The sequence below is a fragment of the Portunus trituberculatus genome, chromosome 15 (genome assembly GCF_017591435.1).
Source record: "Portunus trituberculatus isolate SZX2019 chromosome 15, ASM1759143v1, whole genome shotgun sequence".
Classification (NCBI taxonomy): domain Eukaryota; kingdom Metazoa; phylum Arthropoda; class Malacostraca; order Decapoda; family Portunidae; genus Portunus; species Portunus trituberculatus.
The window spans coordinates 4466129-4489910 of record NC_059269.1 but is presented as its reverse complement, the minus strand read 5'-3'; the positions used below and the strand labels follow the sequence as shown (position 1 = coordinate 4489910).

The 23782-nt window shown below is 40.7% G+C and overlaps 1 long non-coding RNA gene across 1 annotated transcript in view; it reads right to left on the bottom strand.

The window, feature by feature from the left end:
* The window catches only part of LOC123504299, a 480980-nt gene that overhangs the window by 18388 nt on the left and 438810 nt on the right, over positions 1 to 23782 (bottom strand). The window contains exon 2 of the long non-coding RNA XR_006674795.1: positions 16563 to 16612. This is a non-coding gene — a long non-coding RNA (uncharacterized LOC123504299). The remainder of the gene's footprint in view (positions 1 to 16562; positions 16613 to 23782) is intronic.

The window sequence follows — 23782 nt, the reverse complement described above, 5'->3', positions numbered from 1 at the left end:
GAAGGCAGCTCTCGGCTACAGAATTGACAGAGACAGACGCACATGCACGCCCTCACATGAGCACTCAAACACATAGTCATACCATTAGCCACTCCTTTGTAATTCATTGTCTCTAGACTTGCATAAAAGCCGAGTTGGTGGTGGTGGTGGTGGTGGTGGTGGTGGTGGTGGTGGTGGTGGTAGTAATGATGGTGGTGGTGGTGGTGGTGGTAGTGGTGTTGTAGTAGTGGTGGTGGTGGTGGTGGTGGTAGTGGTGTTGTGGTGGTGAGGATGGTGAGGGTGGTGGTGTTGTGGTGGTGGTGGTCTTAGTCATGAACTCTACAAACCTAAATATTATCTTTCACATATTTAGTAGACAGTTTACTCTCTCTCTCTCTCTCTCTCTCTCTCTCTCTCTCTCTCTCTCTCTCTCTCTCTCTCTCTCTCTCTCTCTTTCTTACCTTCTTACTCATTTTACAAGTGGTACATTTTTTTCTCTCATACCATTCAAGTTAAGTGATTTTTTTGTTTTCACTAATTGCACGAGTGCCTGGGTAGGTTTGTATTGCTGAAACGTGTTCCCGCCTAAATGGGAAGCTGTGGCCTGTGTTTAATTACGAGATTAAGAGTTCGAAACGAGGTGGGCATCGTGGTGAAGGCGGCCGGTAATTTCAGCGGAGCGTGTTGTTATCGTTAAAACACCGTATTCATCTTAATGATATTAATCACATTCCCACAATTTACAACGTAATCTAGAAGACTGAACACCTCCTAGCAGCCTCACTCCTATGGCTTATACAGATCATAGGTTACAGCCAATCTCCCCACACTAGTAATTATTCATAATTAAATACCGCGTTCTCTTGTTAATTACGGGGTGGATGTCGGCCAAGGTACACGGTTCCGACACTTATACAAGGAATTATTTACATTATATTATCTCGTCGGCGGCGCAGCTTCACCCGTGTCGCAAAAAGTGGAGCTATAAAATATCTTATGACTAATTGGGGGGCTGTTTATGGCAGCCACACAGACCTGCCGGCCACAGGAACCCTTACTATTCCCTTATTCTGTGTGTGTGTGCGTGTGTGTGTGTGTGTGTGTGTGTGTGTGTGTGTGTGTGTGTGTGTGTGTGTGTGTATTTTACTGTTTGTTTGATCTGCTGCAGTCTCTGACGAGACAGCCAGACGTTACCCTACGGAACGAGCTCAGAGCTCATTATTTCCGATCTTCGGATAGGTCTGAGACCAGGCACACACCACACACCGGGACAACAAGGTCACAACTCCTCGATTTACATCCCGTACCTACTCACTGCTAGGTGAACAGGGGCTACACGTGAAAGGAGACACACCCAAATATCTCCACCCGGCTGAGGAATCGAACCCTGGTCCTCTGGCTTGTGAAGCCAGCTCTCTAACCACTGAGCTACCGGGCGTGTGTGTGTGTGTGTGTGTGTGTGTGTGTGTGTGTGTGTGTGTGTGTTGGTATATAGCGTACCTATAAATATACATACACACACACACACACACACCAAAGAGTACATAGCATCACGCGTGGTATCGGAACCAGGTATCAAATGAATTATAAATCTTTAAATTCCACATCCCTTAACGTCTGTCTGCCGAGGCAAGGGGAGCGAGAAGAGCCAGCAACTTTAATCACAAGTGTCGAGCTCTTGGCCTTTCTCCACCGATGAAGATAAAAATATATAATTGCAAGTAAATACAAATAATGTTTCACAGATTAAAGTTTGCTAACCTCGCGACTCCGTTAGCTAAGGTGGTGAGTGAGAGGATGAAGGAACAATAGCTGGGTAGAGACTCGATGCTGACGCCAAGCTAGCCACTCATTGTTTCAGCCCTTTAAACCCCAGCCAGTGCAGCAAGCAGGCCAAGAGGGTGTGTACTGGCTGCCTCAGTATTGTACCCACAGTACGTTTCTTCTATGGGGGATAGTCCTAAGGTAAAGTGTGTCGTTATTGGAAAAACAAATGCGTCTTTAAAACATAGTATAAATATACAACACCTGAAATTTATAAATGTATTCTTATTTTCTAAATGTGTGTGTAATTCACCTCGGTCGTCTGCTGGTCACCCAGCCAGTCTTCCCCATTACGGAGCGAACTCAGAGCTCATAGACCGATCTTCGGGTAGGACTGAGACCACAACACACTCCACACACCGGGAAAGCGAGGCCACAACCCCTCGAGTTACATCCCGTACCTATTTACTGCTAGGTGAGGTGTGTGTGTGTGTGTGTGTGTGTGTGTGTGTGTGTGTGTGTGTGTGTGTGTGTGTGTGTGTGTGTGTGTGTAAAGTAAAGTAATGTAAAGTAAAGTAAAGTAAAGTAAAGTTTATTGCCATTTACGTACACATAACATGATGTACATACATAGTGCCCATTTAAGTAATGGCACGGCCTGCCAAGCCAAGGCTCCTAGGCAGACGGATTTATTTAATCATTATTAGTTGCGTTGAGGTAGATGGAAGTGTACATGAAAAGTTACTTCATTTCTAATGGAATAAAAAGAGTTTGATTAAATGAGCTACAGGCAGAGTAAAGAAAACTACGTACGAGATATTTGAATAACAAGATAATCAGGTGAAAAAGTGATTATGAAACATGAAGAGATAATAAATAATCCTTTAAAGTACTTTTGAAATTATGCAAATTACTAGTATTGACAAAATCTTTCATTTCAACTGGTATGGAATTCCATAAATCAGGACCGAAACACAAGATGCTGTGTTTAAACAGTGTTGTGCGGAATTGAGGACATACTATATTGACCTGGTTGCTCCTGGTGTTGTGACTAGTATCAACACGCCTGAAGAATTGTGTTCCAGTAAATGTTTTCATAATCTTAAACATGAACATCAAAAGGAAATACTTATCAATATTACAAAACTTGAGTATTTTGTGGTTTGTGAATATGGGCTCGGTTGTGTCAAATTTCCCTTTGAAAAATATGTACCTGAGGATTTTCTTTTGAGTGACTGTGACCTTATTAAGAAAAGATGGCCACGTATATGCCCAAATACACACATCATAAATTAGATGAGGATAGCACAGTGTGTAATATACACTAATGAGAGCTTCAGTGTGTGTGTGTGTGTGTGTGTGTGTGTGTGTGTGTGTGTGTGTGTGTGTGTGTGTGTGTGTGTGTGTGTGTGTGTGTGTGTGTGTGTGTGTGTGTGTGTGTGTGTGTGTGTGTGTGTGTGTGTGTGTGTGTGTGTGTGTAAGAAAGAATTACGAGTACAGCCACGAAATTATACAATACCAGTAGATAAAGAGACTGTGAATGTCGTATCCAGTCGTAACATTTTCCTTGTAAGAGAACGCCATTGCAGAATCGTCACTAAAGAGAAAAACAAAAACAAAAACAAAAAAAAATTCCAACAACGATAAAAAAAATACACACACACACATGTAAAAAAAAAAAAAAGTACCGTCCTTCTGTGCGAGGAAGCCACATTCTTATAGGAAAGAAAATTTTGTTCCTCCTATGACGACAAAAAGTAACGTTCTTCACACATAAAGAATATACAAATTAATAAACCAATGAATAAATAAATTGTCCCACAAGAAAGATGACAAATTTCTCCTAAAAATATTCCCATTATAATAACTTTTTACGGGAACACTATCGAGAAAGTGTGCTGTAACTAACACCAAAAGAAAGAGAGATAGAAAAAAAAAATGTGCCTTTTAAAACTCAAGCAACAAAAAATAAGAAAACGTGTAACAAAAATAATTGGAGCGACAGAACAATAAAACTACAATAAACTAAAAGACTCATAACAATTGTAAAATGAAACCAGAACTTATTATCCATCACTATCAAGGAGAAACGTATCATTAGTAAGACCAAAAATGAACAAAGGAACAAAAAAAAAAAAAAATCAAAAGAACCATCCATCTCTTAAACTCAGGTAACAAAAACACAAAATTCAGCAGCAAAACAATAAAATAACAATAAACTAATAGGTTCATATGAATTGCAAAACTAAATCGAAACTCCTTAATAAGTCAAAAGCCAGATTACCACTATTGGGGAAAGTGTATCATTAGTGTAAGAAAAAAAAAAAAAAGGTAACAGGAGGTGGTACGACTTGAATCCATGGAGCAACTAAAAAAAAAAAAAGCAGTACCCAAACAATAAAACACCAATAAACTAATAGACTGATATGAATTGCAAAAACAAATCAAACTTTCGTGTCTCTTTTAAGCCTGATTATGGCCATTCCGTCAGTCTGCCAATCACTCAGCGGAGCACACGCGATATTAAGTAGTGAGCCTCTCAACACAATACATGTAAGTCCAAGAGAGAAGATCAAAAACAACACAAAAAAAAAAAAACATCGAAACTAATCATACTTTTCGAATACTTTGTCAATCATCTCCCTCTTTACAAGCATCATTAAGAGCTTAATTGCTTTTCTAATTGCATCTGTGAATCTGTCTTCTTAATGCAGGCGTCTACCTCAAACACACTCCCCAATTTCTGCTTCGCCGGTGTTGTGGTCAAGCAAAAAGGAACCCACACGAAGACTCATTAGGCTAAAATATAATACCTTAACAATTGGTTGGTCCAGGATAGGAGAGCAGTGAATGGTGGGAAGAGGAAAGGGACAGAGGAGAATAGGAAGGATGAGGAAGATGGAGATACGGAATTGAGACGGAAAAGAGAGTGGGGGAAGATGGGAAAGAGCTAAAGACTTGACAATATAAAGCGACAAGTAGAGATACACGAGAGAAAGTAAGTGTCACGTCATGGAGATAAGGGGGAATAGAAAACACGATGAAAGGAGGGAAGTATGGATGAAAGAAAAAAAAGACAAATAGGAAAAAGGGAGATAAAAAAGATTAATGAAGAAATACAATAAGATGAAAATATGACAGCTTTAGTGAATGGGGAATGATATAACCAACTGAGGGAGGAATGGGATATCTTAAGAGTTGCAGAGTTATAGAGGTGATGTTACGTTGAAGAAAACATGGAAAAATTAGGTGAATGTTGAGGAAATTTGTGTGGGACAATATAATGACCTACGAGAAAATTAAACAAAATCTGTGATGGTGTTACACGAAAACAACATAAATTAACGATGACTGGAATAGAGAGAGAGAGAGAGAGAGAGAGAGAGAGAGAGAGAGAGAGAGAGAGAGAGAGAGAGAGAGAGAGAGAGAGAGAGAGAGAGAGAGAGAGAGAGAGATACAATGACAGCGAGTTAGAAAAAAACATCTGACTAAAACAATAAGTGCACACACACACACACACACACACACACACACACACACACACACACACACAAAGAGAAAAACATGAGACAAAGTGTGGGATATTTGAGGCACGAATAAAGGAATGTGCATTAGCAAAGACGTTGAAGGTTAAAAAGGACAGAAAGAGCAAAGATGATTGGAACAAAGTAAAGTGATGGCAGTGAAGTAAGATGAGGGAGAGACAGGCAGAGGAGCACTGGGTTAGACTAAGTACATGGGAGACGTTAGTGAGCTAGAATGATAAATGGGAAGCTGATGCAGTGGAAGACTCTTAGTAGGAACGTAGAAAAAAGTTCGGGTCTGCATTAACGCGTGTAAGAAAGATCTCAAAACACAGAGCGTAGATCCTGCTTAAATTTCCCTGGAATCTGATCTCATTTGCATGGCCCGGTTCTTCTCGACTGCAATCCTCCTCTCGTTCCATAATCAGGTCGCGGGAGAGCGTTCAGTTGCAGCGAGAGCAGTGCAGTCCAGGCAGCGAATCGAACACCTCGTCTTCAATTATCCGGCAAATACCCCGCGATGGTAACACTTAGACTCTTCGTGTGGGTAATTATACGGCACGCTAATGAGACCTTCAACAAGTGCCTGATCACCGCCTTATCCTCATTTATTCTTGCACATCGAAGGGTAACTCTGCCCGCCAGACTCTCGCGCCGGTTAATGCCAGTCTGGTTCTCCTCCAACGGCGGGATATTAAACGTTTCCACTAATATATCGAATCGATATCTAAATAAGGATCCAGTTTCTGCCGGCTGACTTGTATGTAGCTTTTCTTTACAGCTGCGTTCGCTCATTCCAGCAGACAAACACCCCACCCACTTAATGTACATCCGCATAGCTTTGTCTCAACTATAGCAGATCATTGAGCTTGTTAGTCACTCGAGTGATGAGTAGGACGAAGTAATTGATTAGATAATTAAACAGTATGGCAAAGGATTAAGGTCAATGGAGATATTTTTTCACGTCTACTTGTGTTTTCTTTTATTATTCAGGGTATTGTTTTGTTCAATAAGCGGACTGTGGCACTTCATGGATGAATTCAACCACTAGTTACTTAGGATTGTCTCTTGGTTTTAATAAGGAGTCTATTCATGGTAGCAAGCTTGTTTTCTTAACTCTCTCTCTCTCTCTCTCTCTCTCTCTCTCTCTCTCTCTCTCTCTCTCTCTCTCTCTCTCTCACACACACACACACACACACACACACACACACTTTCAACAAGTTTATAGTTTCATTACACCTGACAGCATGAAAACAACTGATAGTAAGACAGATCGTCATTCTCAAAGCAGGGATGCTTGTGCCTTTTGTTGTAAAATCTCCAAACTGGTGAGCGATTCTCGAAGGTCCTCAACACTTGTATATAATTTGTTAATGTTTACTGTTGCGAATATAGGTAAGGTTTTAAAAATGCAGATGAGATAAAGGCAATATCTGTGATAAGAAAATAAGCGCTTGCTTCAAAAGTTACCTTGACGGAGAAAAGAAGACCGGCGCTGAAGGAGGGGCGGCGCCGCGGCTCACCTGAGGTAGTTAATGACAGTCTGCACCTGTCACAGCCCCTCGGTGCGGTAGTTTCACCAGGCAGCGCCGAACAGGTATTCATTAAGAAGTTCCATCTACAATCACCGGTAGGATTATACAACTTATGGGAACTTGACCACAGATTACTTCTTCACCATGTAAAAAAGTAAGACTGATGAAAAGAAAGATAATACGCACCATTAAAACTTTTATCTAGGATAAACTCTGTAGATCTTAAGCATTATAAACTCTAGCGAGGAAAACATTACAGATTGCTATCGACTTTTAATTAATTCAATATTGCATGGGTCTATGACCTTAATTAATATCTTCTCGACAGGTAACAGGTACAACTCGCTTTCTGTCCGCGGGTGACACTCACAGAGGCGCTCAGGTAAAATCACCGGTGTTACACTTTGTGGGAGAGGACGGGGAGACACTACGGAGAGACTCTGGGGTAATAATTAACTCCCTAGTCAAGAGAAACCTTTGTTGCGTTATATTTAAATAATTTGCTGAAGGAAACCGGTCCACTTTGGCAATTATATACTGAGTGTATTCAATTATCTCAGTTGTGCTTCAGTTGTATATTGGTTACATTTGTGCCTCCTCCGTCTCTCGCATGATTTAGAAGCAGCAACACTAACAGCAACTCGTAAATATAAGTCAATTAGGCGGCGAAAGACCTTGATAGTTACCCCCGGGGGTGCCAGGGGTGAGGGACGGAAGCGTGGGGGCTCGGGAGGCTCCGGTGTGGCCCAGAGCTGAGGTGTGGCTCATGCGGCGAGGCTGAGAGATAATACTGCTAGAAGGCGTCGGGCTAAGTCTTAGTGACTGATAGATGCTTGCCTTGTGTGTGTGTGTGTGTGTGTGTGTGTGTGTGTGTGTGTGAGAGAGAGAGAGAGAGAGAGAGAGAGAGAGAGAGAGAGAGAGAGAGAGAGAGAGAGAGAGAGAGAGAGAGAGAGAGAGAGAGAGAGAGAGAGAGAGAGAGAGAGAGAGAGAGAGAGAGAGAGAGAGAGAGAGGGGGGGGGTTGTGATGAGGCTTTTTCTGTATAGGAGGGGAATCAGCTAAAAACAACAAAAATAATTAAAAAGACTTACATAGAGAAAAAGGGTCATCAGGTTACTATTATCTACTGACGTCCTGATAGAGAAGAGATGCTTTTTTTTTTTTACGTAGGGAAGAGGGCCAGCCAAGGGCAAAAAAAAAACAGTTAGAAAAAGGCCCACTTGAGCGCTGGCTCTCCAAAGAGTTCAAAAAGTGCCAAAACCGTCAGCCAGAATTAGGGGAGCAAATGCCTCGATACCTCCTTCTTACAAGAAGACAAGTTGTAGGAATTCGGAAATACAGATTTTTTTTTTTTTTTACGTAGGGAAGAGGGCCAGCCAAGGGCAAAAAAAAAAGTTAGAAAAAGGCCCACTTGAGCGCTGGCTCTCCAAAGAGTTCAAAAAGTGCCAAAACCGTCAGCCAGAATTAGGGGAGCAAATGCCTCGATACCTCCCTCTTAAAAGAAGACAAGTTGAAGGAATTCGGAAATACAGATGCAGGGAGGGAGTTCCAGAGTTTACCAGTGAAAGGGATGAATGAGTGAGCGTACTGGTTAACTCTTGCATTAGACAGTTAGACAGAATAGGGATGAGAGGAAGAAGAAAGTTTTGTGCAGCGTGGCCGCAGGAGGAGGGGAGGCATGCAGTTAGTAAGATCAGTAGAACAGTTACCATGAAAATAGCGATAAAATATAGAAAGGGATGCAACATTTCGGCGGTGAGAAAGAGACTGAAGACAGTTAGCCAGAGGAGGGGAGTTGATGACACGAAGAGCTTTCGATTCCACCCTATCAAGCAAAGTTGTGTGACTGGAACCCCACCAAACATGCGAAGAGTACTCCATACAGGGACGGATAAGGCCCTTATACAGAATAAGCAGTTGGAGGGGCGAGAAAAAAGATGTAGGGAGGGAGTTCCAGAGTTTACCAGTGAAAGGGATGAATGATTGAACGTACTGGTTAACTCTTGCATTTGAGAGTTGGACAGAATAGGGAGGAGAGGAAGAAGAAAGCCTTGTGCAGCGTGGCCGCAGGAGGAGGAGAGGCATGCAGTTAGCAAGATCAGTAGAACAGTTACCATGAAAATAACGATAAAATGAGGATAGTTGCAGTAGCGAAGATGAAGAGTTGTGGTGTAATATTCTCAGCCAGAGGGAGGTTAGGGAGCTTGCAATGACGACCGTAATGTTTCTGTGCTTCTCTAGATGAAAGAAACAATTGTCTAAACTTTTCATGTATGAGAATAAAAATAACCTGATTAATATCTTTATACTAAAGAAAAAAATGTTACGTTATAAATTCTTTGGAAATATGCTACAAAAGTCACAATCAATAGAGTATACATGCTTTTATTTAGTTAAGATTATGTGATATAAGGTTTTAAAATTTTCAAAGAAGTCAGGGCATATTTAAGATGCCCTTCAAGACGGAAAGCACGATAGGGTCACAGCTGCTGGAATGACAAGAACATCCAACTTAAAGGTAAAAAGAAGCTGATTTCTAAAACTGCCGTGAGTAAGTTTAGTGATTAGTCAGATAATGAAAACCAAATTATCATCAGTAACACACCAACAACCGGCCCATCCTCCCACAACCAACACACACACACTTACACTCACTGATCTCAGGTATACAAGTCTTTGTCTACACACAGAAATCAATAAGCAGATGGACAAAGAGCGCCTTGATCTGTGTTATCCAGTGGACTCATCACCACCACCACAGGATCACTTCCAGGGCGCGCCTCAAAACACTATGATGCCTCCTGCTCCCTTCTGACGCAAAAAGTTAAAACAAACCAGTTCTCCCGCTCGCCGACACAACGCATCTCCGCAATATTGGACGAAAATCTAATCATTTAAGGTGCTACCCATAAATTCCAGGCATCACACCCTGGAGTTAGTGACCCTACGATCATACAGTGAGTTACAATGTTCCACGACCCATATTTTGCACCAAGGGGACCACCGCTGAGGAAGGAAGGTGTTGGTATTACAGCTCATGCATCACGCCCCTGAAGACCCGTCCAGGATTATACCTACTATCCATGATAAGCATCGAGGCAGGTCGACACTAAGGTGTATATGACTGTACTCTCTTTCGTCTCTGTGGCAAAAACCTAAGCCAGCCCACACTCACGAGAGGAGGAATTGTAAAACTGAAACTAGGTGTAAGTGAACCTGATTTCACTGAGACATATGAAGTAGTTACTGGGTGAGCATCTGCAATTGTCGTTTTATTACATGGCTACACTTTTTCTCACATTCAGATATCACTGAAGAATGTGGTGAAGTGCGGGAATGAGACGCCGCCGGCAGGGAGGGCGAGGCGGAGTGACAGGGTAAAAATTTGTGGGGTCCGTAAAAAAGCGCTAGTTTACAGTGTACTACATGTGCGAATATTTCAGTAGCCCAAAATTTCTTTCTTTGCTCTTTTTTTTCTGTTGTAAAAAATAATATATGACCAAAATCTTACAAAAGCTACTCAGAGTGTACTTTATGATTTTTAGGATCCACGAAATTATTAGGTTTTTCATGAAATGTTACGTCAATTCTCGTTTGCAATACAAGTCTGACGCATACCACGAATTCAGGATCTGCTCAGGCAATAATATATATGATGCATGTAAGTATCAATTTGTGGGATGAAGATACAAATTTTAACGACGAGTTTTAACAAAGACTGGAAACTATGGAAAACGTCACTGTGAAAAGAAGGCAAGGTGATAATGTATAGGAAATAATGACGTGAGGCTAGCTTCGGGTAATATGTATACATAAAGACACGCTGACGTGCGTTGAGTATAAGAGATTCACACTGAAGTATACCTCAAGTAAGTGAATGAAGACAACAGACTGGTTTGCCCAAAATAGTCTAGTTCAACACTATCAAAATAAAGACAACAATTTCTTACTTTTTTCTCTGTCGAGCATGGATAAGCATATACATAGCCTTATGGGGCGAGGCTGAAACTGTGTAGACATTTCGGGGCGTGATGGAATATCCACGGAAACAGATCACCGGGATGGCGGCGGAGGAAGGGAGCAGAGCGAGGGAAGGCAACGATTCCGTCCTTCATCTGGCGGTAGTTTCACAGCCAGTAAGTCAAGGGACGTTGCAGCAGGTGTGTAAAACATTACCTACGCCAGATGAATTACCAACAAATGAGCACCAAGCCGTAGAATATTACCTCGTAAACAAGTATTTCCTCGAAGGTCGGCGCGACTGAGTTATGGCAGCCCAGAGTGAAATCGAGCAATCTGTAGTGTCGGTAATGAATGAGAATCTTGATCATGATGCCTGTTTAGATCGCTATCTTTAATTCGCAGCCGCAGCCACGGGTGGGTGCGGGGCAGCCTCTGCCGGCACTCTCCGCCCCCCCCGGAGACAGGACCACTACAGAGCCAGTTAAGATTTTTTCCCCTCACCACTTACTGAGTTTTTCATTGGCTCGAGTACTGAGTGAGATTACTGATAAGGTATCGTTTTATGCCACGGAAGCTATTTCGAACTGATTTATTGGGTGGGTGCTCTGTATTCAAATTTGTAACGTCATACTTATGGCAGACACCTAAAAAACGAGTGTCTTTTTCTTTAATTTAGAATTGATTAACTTTTTTTTCTGTTGAGAGAAAAATGCCACGCTCCACAAAACACCCCAGAATGTAACCATGATATGTACATCTGTTTATAGATATATCTATCTGCTGCTTATGCAACTATTATCTAAGATTATGAAACCCAAGAAAAGAGTCATGGATTTCAGTGAATTGCAAGCTTCGTTTATTAAATAATGTAGAACAAGTAAAAATTATACACATTCTTATCTCACATATACATATCAAAGTTGTGCCTTACCTTCCTAAATAAAAGTAAAATCATTATAATAAGCAAATAAACAATACCATTGGAAGCTCGCCAGATGGACGTCTCTCGCTGGTGTGGAACCATAAATACTCATTAAGTTCATTGAGGTAGTAACTTCCACCTTTGATAAAAGATAATTAAAATGAACACAAGATTTACAAAGGGAAAACTAACTGGTCTAATTTTATGCACTTGTTTTAATGTATCATTGTTAAGCTGAACGGTAAATAAAATCCCATTTCCCATCCGCCCCCCCCAAAAAAAATGCATACAATAACTAAAAGAAAAAAAATTATGGATGAAGAAAATTTCCCCCAAAGAAAAAAGAAATGAAAGTCAATTCAAATGATCGCCTTAGAGACAACAGTTAAGGATCCATGTAACGAAGCATTGTGTCCTGCTTCGTCTGCTGCCAAACATAAAACACAACTGAGAAAAGCGCAATAAAAGATGGGAAAATTTCTTTTCGGGAAATGAGGTTGAAAAAAAAGTGAATAAATGAATAAATAAAAAAACATACATAGATGAATGAAATGTGCGTAAATTTTGAAGTGCAGCATTAAATCGCATTTTTTCTTATACCTTCATGACTTAGCAAGTATCACAACACACACACACACACACACACACACACACAAGAAAAAAATTATATAGGAGATCAATAATGTTAACTGTGACATAGCACCATATACTGACTTCCTTGTGTGTGTGTGTGTGTGTGTGTGTGTGTGTGTGTGTGTGTGTGTGTGTGTGTGTGTGTGTGTGTGTGTGTGTGTGTGTGTGTGTGTGTGTGTGTGTGTGTGAGTTTGTGTTTCGAAGACATGGGAACATCTAAACATTATTACATTACTGGTTGAGGTGCAAGAATCATGACAGCAGCCGTCTTATTTATACCTCGTGGTGAAGCGCTAAGGGTTTGGAAAAAAAAATACTAAACAGGAAGATGTCAAAAAAGAGCTACACACAAGAATTAATATCGATGCCATTGATTCATTGCGCTGTATGACGGTTTGGTCTGCAGTCACCCTTCCTCCCTTGACGTACATAAAATAGACAGTACAACACTATAGTCGTTATTTCTCATGCTAGTGTAGTATCTGTTTACATTACTAATCAGCCATCAGAATTTCTTATGATACAACTAATGATAAACGTAAAATAGACTAGCTTTTGAAATATGTAACTGTAAGTGATATTATCATTTGTAAATATTGCCTTTTAAAATCTTTACATCAGCTTTTATATGATGTTTGATTAAACAACTTTTATGGAAGAATAGCTATCTATATTTAAGATATCTTAAATTTCTCGCGATTTGACCCTGAGGATAAACAAGCTCATTTATAAACCAAGCAAGCCTTGTGCACTTGGTTAAGGTTCAGGGACCAACACCATCTCTCCGGCTCACTGTGGCTGGGCAGAGGCGCCAGCAACTCACTTGACAACTCAGATGCTAATACTTTTGAGAAAGATTAGCAAGCCACCTCAAACTACTCAGAGCACACTTTTCATAATCATGTTGTATATGCATTTTACTTTTCACATTACCATTTCAAAGTGGGAAAAATCCCACTTATGTACGTACATCTAAGTATATTCCAGGCCTCCATATGCTTAAAGCCTTCGGAGATGGAAATAAACACTGAGATAGGACGAGGCATACCGTAATACTATTAAGTTTTCAAATACGTAGACGCCCCGCATCATTTGGATCATCTAAACACATTCTTATCTTCCAGTGTACCTGGTGCACGAGGGAGCGACGAGAATAAAGCCACTTTCATCCTAAACCACGCCCATCACTGGCATTACTTAAGGACGGGAAGTTTTCAGCCTCCTGCTGAAGGGCATATCACACTGGCACGGATGGTGAGGGCGATTCAGCTCAGGGCGAGGCGGCCCCAACTTTTGCGGCTGTCCAGGAATGCAGCACGTAGGACAGGCCCTGCAGGGGACGCGCGCCACGGCTCACGTTGCTGCTGCAGGCCAGAGGTCCATCACGGGGCAGACGCTAACCACCGCAGGACGCTCGCGCCCGCCCCACAATAATGACTCATCAATAAATCAAGAGGGACAGAATAAAAGTGAGTAATTGTAAGCTAATCCTCGGCCACAAGGACACTGACAGCTGATATTTTAGATGGTTTAATGGTGGTGCTAAATATTTATTAAACGCAAAGGTAAGAAGTGAAAATTGCCGATTATACTGTAAAATAAGCATCCAGCTATGCACATAAATAACAATTTTATTTTCCTATCCCTCGCATATTTTTGGTATTACTACTCAAGGCATTAGTATGTATTGCGCGTCTCGTATACGCTTCATTTAATTCAATGTAATCAATAGTGTCTACTCACTTGCTACTTCATATACGTATGAGGCCTTCTCCTTAGAAATAAAAAATCAGTTGTTTGAAAACATGAGAAGAAAAAAAGAGACATTATAAGGTTCACTAACTTCATCAGTGAGAGAGAGGTCTGAAAACCGCTGGGTGTAAAAATTGATGGAAGCAAAAACTAAATATAGTACTGATGGAAGCATCACTGCAGAGATTCCGAAGCTTGATGAATAATACAACAATACGTATATATCTATGTATGTATGTATGTATGTATGTATGTATGTATCTATCTATCTATCTATCTATCTATCTATCTCTCTCTCAGATAGATAGATAGATATAGATAGATAGATAGATATAGACAGATAGAGAGATACAGATAGATAGATAGATATAGATAGACAGATAGATATAGATGAATATAGATATATATCACAGGTAAGGTTCTTAAAAGATACATTTATCTCCTAACTCTTCCGTTTTCTATTAGAAGTGTCTAGTTTGATGAGTCACGTAACCTTTCCTGGCAATCTTCTGCGAATATTTTCAAAGCATCAACAAAATCTGAAGTCCGTGGCGCAACCTTTATAATTATCTAACATGTGGTTCAGTTTAGTCTACAGAGAACACATAACAATGGCAACCTTCACTAAAGCGAGGATTCATGCAAATGACATGTACCAACATACTTCCTTTTTTTTCTTTGTTTCTTTCTTCACTGGCCGCGCCGCTCTCCTCTCCCACCCAGACCCGGCGGCACGGTCACAGCTTGGTCTCACGTGGATGCCGCCAAACAAATATAGCTCAGTTTAGCCGACATGCCTCGCTTTCACAGCTTAACTAATGCCGCGGCTAACTAGGCTGGTGTAGCGGCTATCGTAACAACCAGCGTGCGGCCTTGTCCCTCTCTCCTACCGGCTGCCACAGGAATACCAATCGGCATGTTTTTTGCTACCTGAGCTTTTTGCGCCTCGGTTTTGTGGCTGCGTTAAGGCAAGGATGTTTTGCCTCCACCGTGCGGTATCGTCTGGCTCATGAGAATAGCGCAAAATAAATGCAGTCTTGAGGTATCCATGTGTCAATCAAACTTTCAGTCTATATGTCTATCTGTCTATCTATCCATCTATCTAGCTATCAAAGCCTCCACCACACAGACACCGACACTAAAACAAACATTCCTTTACTTTTTAATTCCACCTTTTGTCAACTCCTCCCTTCAAAGTCGTTAGGTACCGAAAGACTTGATTAATCCACATTTCAAATCCCTTACATCGACATCCAATCAAAGTTTATTTCAGTGCCGAATGATTTCATAGAGCACAACTTAACACTCACTTCCTCCAGTCACTTTCTCCTACAACCTTTTCACATTATTATCGTTTTTATTGATGTTCTTGCTGGTGCGGCGGCTGCTGTTCGAATATTCCTGACCCTTCAGCTGCTTGCTATGCATCACCTCGTCAGGAGAGAAGGTGCAGCTCAGGTGGTCGTATCCTGATTATTCAATGAATTCAAACACGGACGCTTTCTGACCTGTCCTCTTCTCACAGGCAGCAACACAAAGGGAGACGTGCAAGATGGTAAGAAGTGAAAATAATAAAGAAATACACAAGGAGAGATATTGGAGAAAGGAAAATGGGAAACAGATAGCGGCGAAAAATGGAAAAGGACAAAGGGAAAGGTATGGACTGACCAGGAGAGGTGCAGAAGGTAAGAGCAGCGATGGGAGCGTCTGTAAATGTTGTCAGAAGAGGCTGCCCGAATGAGTTTTTTGTCAATGTCCAGATAAATGAAGACAAATGTGCGCCGTGCTTGTTATCTGCAGGTATTTGTTTGGGTTTGAGTGTGTGTGTGTGTGTGTGTGTGTGTGTGTGTGTGTGTGTGTGTGTGTGTGTGTGTGTGTGTGTGTGTGTGTGTGTGTGTGTGTGTGTGTGTCAGTGTGTGTTCGCCAGTGGATAATTGTGGAGTATTTATACAATGCCAAACAGTGTTTATCATATACTTAATTCAATATTGTCGGGAAGAGATGTTATTCAATCTCACGCTTCATTACACACCAGCAGAAGCAACATCATCAACAACAACAACAACAACAACAACAAAACCCAAAACAACAACAACAGCAGCAGCAGCACCAGAAGCAGCAGCAGCAACACCACTTTCTATTATCATTATTACTATTATCTCAAGCACGTTGATATCAATAAGAAGAAAAAAAAATGATGATGCGAAAAATGTCCCTTGAGTGATGATGTCCATGAAAGTATTAATCTTGAATGTTTATTGATTTATTCTAGCGCATTAATAGGATAAGTGTTTCGTAGTACTATTGCACGCTTAATTAGATTTGTCGCTTGATTTTTCATTCTCATCACCACTCTATTATCTAAACTGGTCTTCATCTCTTTGTTCACTTCCACTGCACACAAAGTCCTATTGCTGAAATGGCATGTCATCTTACTGTTCAGAGTATAACTATTTCTCAAAGACAATTCAAACTCTTATAATTTTATCTACCTTGTATCCTTGGTGGTGGAGGTGAAGAGAGATTCCGTCCTGGCGATGTGCTGCAAAGGAGAAGGAGAACTGAGAGACGTGAGGAAAGAAGACTGATAAAAAAAAAAATGAAAAAAATGACTAATTGATAAAAAAAAGTGGAAAAGAAGACTTGGTTTAGAAAAAATATTATGAAAGGTACACACACACACACACACACACACACACACACACACACACACGCCTGGTAGCTCAGTGGTTAGAGCGCTGGCTTCACAAACAAGAGGACCGGGGTTCGATTCCCCGGTCGGGTGGAAATATTTGGGTGTGTCTCCTTTCACGTGTAGCCCCTGTTCACCTAGCAGTGAGTAGGTACGGGATGTAAATCGAGGAGTTGTGACCTTGTTGTCCCGGTGTGTGGTGTGTGCCTGGTCTCAGGCCTATCCGAAGATCGGAAATAATGAGCTCTGAGCTCGTTCCGTAGAGTAACGTCTAGCTGTCTCGTCAGAGACTGCAGCAGATCAAACAGTGAAACACACACGAATAAATAATAGAAGCAGTGTCAAGAAACCACACCACCGCAACACCTTGTTTCACTGGCCGTAATTAAGCTATGTCCGAGGCCACAGCCAATCACACCTAAGTGAAGCCATTACCTTTTAACAGCCCGCCACCACCATCACCACCACCACACCACCACCGCTGCCTCCAGTAACCCCGTAAAAGGTTCTTCATGTTTTAGTTGTAGGTGGAGGCAAGGAGGATGAGAGGGAGTCAAAGGGAGTGAGAGAGGGAGAGAATGTCTTCATCATTCTCAACTGTGTGTGTGTGTGTGTGTGTGTGTGTGTGTGTGTGTGTGTGTGTGCTCCTTAATTATTTTCACACTTTACATATTACCTGTACATAAAAGGTTGTTCGGCGATTAGTGAGTGAGTGACGGCGTTGTTGAGCCATTACATCTAAACATTCGGTTTTCGTGATAAAAGAGCATAGTCATAAAGCAGATAAATAACTTGGCTGTTGGTAGTAAGTTATAACAAAATAAATCAATGTTGATGGAAAATGAGCAAGCTAATGAAGGGAGACTGAAGTGCTGCTAATGTTACTGCTGACCTAACACTTCAAGCATTAGAGGTATTCGCTTCCTTCCCGCGGTGAAAAGAAAATAATCTACCGGTGGCGTGTCATTTAGTCATCAAGAAGCATGGATTGAAAGTGCAGGTATAAAATGTTGCCTGGCTGAAGGAAATAAATTGTTGAAGAACATGCTTTTCATTTTCCACATTTCTTAATAACTTTTTATTTTTCTCTTACATACTTTTTTTCTGTTTTTGTTTTGCTTCTTCGCCGTTATCACATTGTTTTCGTGAGTAACAAATCAAGAGGAGAAGAAGCAGAAATAAAGGAACCCACGTTACAGAAGAACTAGTGAACTTAAGTAAGAACAATTATAACGTTCTACGAAGTTAAGCTTTAAATTCTCTTAGTGCTGAATACAGTTAGTGGAAGACTGGTGGGTACATGTGAAGAGAAATGCAGAACGATTTTTTTTCTCAGAAATTATCCCATGTTCCACAAATATAAAAAAAATTAAATTAATCTGGCTATACCACCAAATTCACATCACTTTTCTTTATAGGGTGCAATAATTCACTTCATTATCAAGTTACTCGTACAAATATCAAGGCTATATAACAAACATATAAACAATTCGTGTGAATTCTTTCATCTATTATCATTACGATTTTTTTTCCTTCACATATCAGTATGTTGAAAAGCATTCCTTTCATAATAGCGACTGTCAACATGAAAGAAAATAACAATAACAAAAGGCAACCACCAACAAAGACAACAACAACAGCAGCAACAACAACAAAAATAAAAACAAGAAGCACCAAAAACAATAACAACTATACAACCACAACACACTGCAATAAAACACTAAAATATTCATAACGACAACGAATACTAACCAAACAATGAGAAAGCAAAGGAAAAAGAAGGCACAAACTTACCAACAGCATCATTGCAGACAGCAAAACACCGCTCGTGGGACGCATGGACATGAAGCACCCGGAAGCATTGTATGAAACCACCTTGTTAAAGAGGAGAGTCAGATAAATCTAATTCGTAACCCTGAAATATGGGGCCACAAGGGTGATTGAAGAGGAGAAATGACTTATTGCTTATTGTGCTGTGTGCTTCGTGAGAATAGGAGGAGGGGAGAGGGAGGTGAGGTAATTAGAGGGTACTGAAAGAAAGAAGGAGAAGGGCGTGGGTTGTGTCCGTTTTGAGGGGAAGGAGAGGGAAGGGAAGAGTAGGTAGAGTGCAGTGAGATGCAGTGGGTGCAGAACTGAAAAAAGTGGAGAACGAATAGAAGGAGGAGGAGGAGGAGGAGGAAAAGGAGCAGGAGGAGGAGAAGGAGGATGACAAAGGAACAAAGGTGTGGGATGGAGAGAAGAGTGACGTAACAATTAAAGGTATATACAAGATAAAGATGTGATAAAAATGCTAATAAAAGTAAGGATAAGGGAGGGAAATGAGGGAGAAAAGTGTTGCTAATGGAGAGAGAAGAACGGTACAGGAAACGAATGAGACGAGCAGGGTACAGTTTGTGTGGGCGATAAATGTACTGAGGTCATTATAATTTTTTTTGTAAACAATTATGTTTGAATTCATAATTTCTGAGAGAGAGAGAGAGAGAGAGAGAGAGAGAGAGAGAGAGAGAGAGAGAGAGAGAGAGAGAGAGAGAGAGAGAGAGAGAGAGAGAGAGTCAGTCAGCCAATCAGAGAAAGAAAAATAAAACACAGAGACAGTAGCAGATCACTTCACAGACACGCAAGAAGCGGTGCAGGATTATGGTCACAGCAAGCTAAACTGATAATAAGAATTTATACTTCGGCTATCAGCAAACACATGATTAGACAGCAATAACAACTCATCATTCCTTTACCTTCTTCCCTATTTGGAGGAGAGGATCACCAGGGCAATATTTTTTTCATGCTGAAGTTGTAGCCCTTGGCCTGCCGCGTGTAAAAACAATAGAAGAAAAGAAAACACTAACGATCATATTAGGTAACTATTGATTTGAGTCAAGGACACTTTCGTTTAGTTCTGTCATGAGTTTGGTGAAAACAGATTTCTCACTACGGTGTCGTGTGTGCGTAAATATTCACAGGGACATTTATTCTACAAAATGTTCGTTCTTTGCTAGGGCTTCTTGCAACAGGCACTAGTGGACATTAACGGAAAGATTTCTGGGGCGTTTTATGGTTTGGTAACATTTTAATCAATTTTGAGTCATCAAAGAGAAAACAAGACTAGGAATTGGAATAATATAAAAATATTAAAGTAGAATTTTACGTGACAATACTTGAGATTGAAATTATGGAGAAAATCATATGTAATGTTGTAACGTCTAATTCTATTACACCGACTTCAGAAAACTGAATACTACAGAGGCGCTGAAATATGTGAATGGGATAAACACACTGAAAATTTTACATTTTCTCCTTTGTCTCCCATCATCCATAATCACTAATTTTAGCTTCCTCTTACCCTTTCATCTCTCATAAAGCAACCCGTGCTAATTCAAGCTGTGTCAGCTCACACTGTAAGTTTAAAGGAACATTATTTATAACTCCGAATAAATTAAATATTCACGTTTCATACTAGTTATGAATGCATTGAAGCCTTTACTGCGTCTACTCACGTGTACTCTGTCTGTCTGTCTGTCTGTCTGTCTGTCTGTCTGTCTGTCTGTCTCTCTCTCTCTCTCTCTCTCTCTCTCTCTCTCTCTCTCTCTCTCTCTCTCTCTCTCTTTTGCTGGTGGTCGTGTCTGCTATTCCCCTTTGAAGACTGCCGATTGCAGGCAGTATGAGGAGCAGAGTCGTCCGGTGCTGCAAGGTTTATCAGAACAAAGGATGATGGCTTGGTAGGGTTCAGGTAAATTTATGCCAGTTTAACTCAACGATAATTTTTGTTTACTTGTTGAGATGCAAGGGCGTGCCGCTGTGGCTGCCGGTCTGCCTCAGCGTGGCCGCGTCAAAGGGTGATGTGCAGGTATATAGCAGTCTCTCAGGCATCAGAGCGGGAGGAAAGACATGTACACGAAAAATTTTTGTAGCATGTCAAGTATTCCTAAGAAATATAACATCAAAGTATTCCAAATATCGATTGAATAGTATTGAAAACTGCCAAGGAATCAGTCTTGAAAATAAAATAAGTAAAGATTTATCATGACAGTTGAAAAATACGAAAAATAACGAAGATTAGATAAATATAACAAACAAAAAATACAAGCAAGGAACAACTCTCAGAAACTGTGCAGGAATTATCAACCTTTGAGTTATATGACTTCAAGTATACAGTGAAAGCAAAAGCAATAATAGAAACACACCAACAACGAAAACGAGAACAATATCGCAAATCACAAGAGTGAAATGCAGAAATATTGCGAGCAAGTAGTAACACCCATCACTTATTCATGCCTCAAACCAGCCATCCCTCTAAACTGTTCTCGCTCTCTCAGTCTTCCATCTCCACTTATCTACTTTCACCATCGGAAGATCAGATAATAGGCAGGAGAACGCATACCAATCAATGTGTAGCCGAGGCTGCCTGAGAGAGCGGGAAGAGGCATGCTGTTAGAGGGACCAGGAAGTAGAACAAAGTATATTTTAAAAACGCCATAAGAGAACCAGTAGGTGATGCAAATCCGCTCAGGAGAATAATGCAAGTGAAAGGCAGATTAGGCCAGCAGACCCTACTTAAGAGCGCCTAGATCCTCCTTCAATGTGCCGCAGATAGGAAGATTAATTATGGGATTTACACTTATATTTAGTAGGTCAGGCTTACTACTTCTACTACTACCACTAATACTGCTCATTCTCCTGCATTTGTTCCTCCTCGTCCTCTTAATTCTGCCACGTCTCTTCCTACTCATAGGCTATTATAATTACACCACCACCATCACCACTACAACTATTACTACCACCAACACTATTACTACTAGTGCTACTACTACTACTACTACTACTACTACTACTACTACTAACACTACTACTACTACTACTGCTGCTACCACTACTTTTACTTCCTTGTTCGCTGGTTTAATGCTAATACAACAATATTAAAAAAAAATAAGTGAGATAACTTTTTAGAATATTATATTGAAAAATTAAGATTATAAACTCTAGGATTATCACGCCAAAATAACTTCACTTAAATTAAGATAAAAAAAAAGAAAAGAAAGTAAACATGTAGGAGAGTAGGAACGATGATCTCTCTCTCTCTCTCTCTCTGAAACATAGCAAAAAGTTATAAATTTAATAAGAAAAGGAAAGTGAAGAAATTAGATAAGAAAAAAAAAGAGAACAAAAGAAAATAAGCACCTCCCCAAACCCTCCTTCCTTAAACAAAAATAGTGACAAACAGCGAGAGAAAAAAATCCTCACGAAAACTATTCACTATAAACACCATAAAGACTCTTACACCCCTTTCGTTAACCCCGCAGACCACCAATGTGACGAGCAATTGGAAAAAAGGGGAAAAAAAGTCAGAACTATAGAGAAAACCAGATATCCCAATAAAAGCTTCATGTATATCTCTTTTTGAAGGAAATAAGACGTCATGAATCTTTGTGGGTGGCGGCGATACGAGTGACTCAGGAGACAAAAAAAAAAAAAAAAATGACGAGGTAAATCAAGCCAGCAAAGACGAATGACATTAAAAGAAAAGATAGAAGAGATCTGATATGTAAAGTAAATAGGCCGTAAATGATTAGTGCTTGGACGAACACGAGAGAGAGAGAGAGAGAGAGAGAGAGAGAGAGAGAGAGAGAGAGAGAGAGAGAGAGAGAGAGAGAGAGAGAGAGAGAGAGAGATAATTTAATATAATACAAATATAATAAATGAACTGAGACAATGTTAAAAATATAAACTGAACCCAGATACCCCGCTTCTCTCTCTCTCTCTCTCTCTCTCTCTCTCTCTCTCTGGAGGGAAGACAAAGAAGACGCTGATTTAGAACAGACAGATACTTGGACTGCACATTTATCTTCTCTGCTCAAGGTTAATGCAAAACAAGGCAGGCAGTGGCTGATGATGGCCAGGGTGACGATGACGACCGCGATCAGAATAATAGGAGCGAAGCGGGGGTGGTCATGGTGATGGTGGTGGCGATGTTAGTGGCAGTAAAGGTAATATCGCAGGTGTAGTAGTAGTAGTAGTAGTAGTAGTAGTAGTAGTAGTAGTAGTACTGTTGTTGTAGTACTAAAGGTAAAAATAATACATAAAATAACATGCATTAGATCTGAAAAAAAAAAAGAAAGAAAGAAATATGAATAAAAGAACAAACAAAACACACACACACACACACACACACACACACACACACACACACACACACACACACACACACACACACACACAGAGAGAGAGAGAGAGAGAGAGAGAGAGAGAGAGAGAGAGAGAGAGAGAGAGAGAGAGAGAGAGAGAGAGAGAGAGAGAGAGAGAGAGAGAGAGAGAGAGAGAGAGAGAGAGAGAGAGAGAGAGAGAGAGAGAGAGAGAGAGAGAGAGAGAGAGAGAGAGAGAGAGAATCAACACATCATAAGTACACGTCCATCAAACACAAGAATCCTGATGCTTAACATGTGGCCAAAGGGTGCACACTGTCACACACACACACACACACACACACACACACACACACACACACACACACACACACACACACACACACACACACACACACACACACACCATTAAAGAGGTACAAAAAAAAAGTGGAACTGCAAACAAAGACCTATACTCACTTTCTCCATCGCTGAATATTGATGTGAAGGAAGAGGAAGAGGAGGAGGAGGAGGAGGAGGAGGAGGAGGAGGAGGAGGAGGAGGAGGAGGAGGAGGAGGAATAGAAGGAGGAGTATAAGAAACAAGCATGAAAGAAAGAAGAAAAGTTAGGAATTGCTACTGAGGTCTTTCGTATGAATATTGGAGGAGGAAGAGGAAGAGGAAGAAGAGGAGGAGGAGAAGGAGGAGGAGGAGGAGGAGGAGGAGGAGGAGGAGAAGAAGAAGAAGAAGAAGAAGAAGAAGAAGAAGAAGAAGAAGAAGAAGAAGAAGAAGAAGAAGAAGAAGAAGAAGAAGAAGAAGAAGAAGAAGAAGAAGAAGAAGAAAAGGATGATGAAGAAGAAGAAGAGAAGAAAGAAAGAAGAGGAGGATAAAAGAAGAAAAAAAGAAA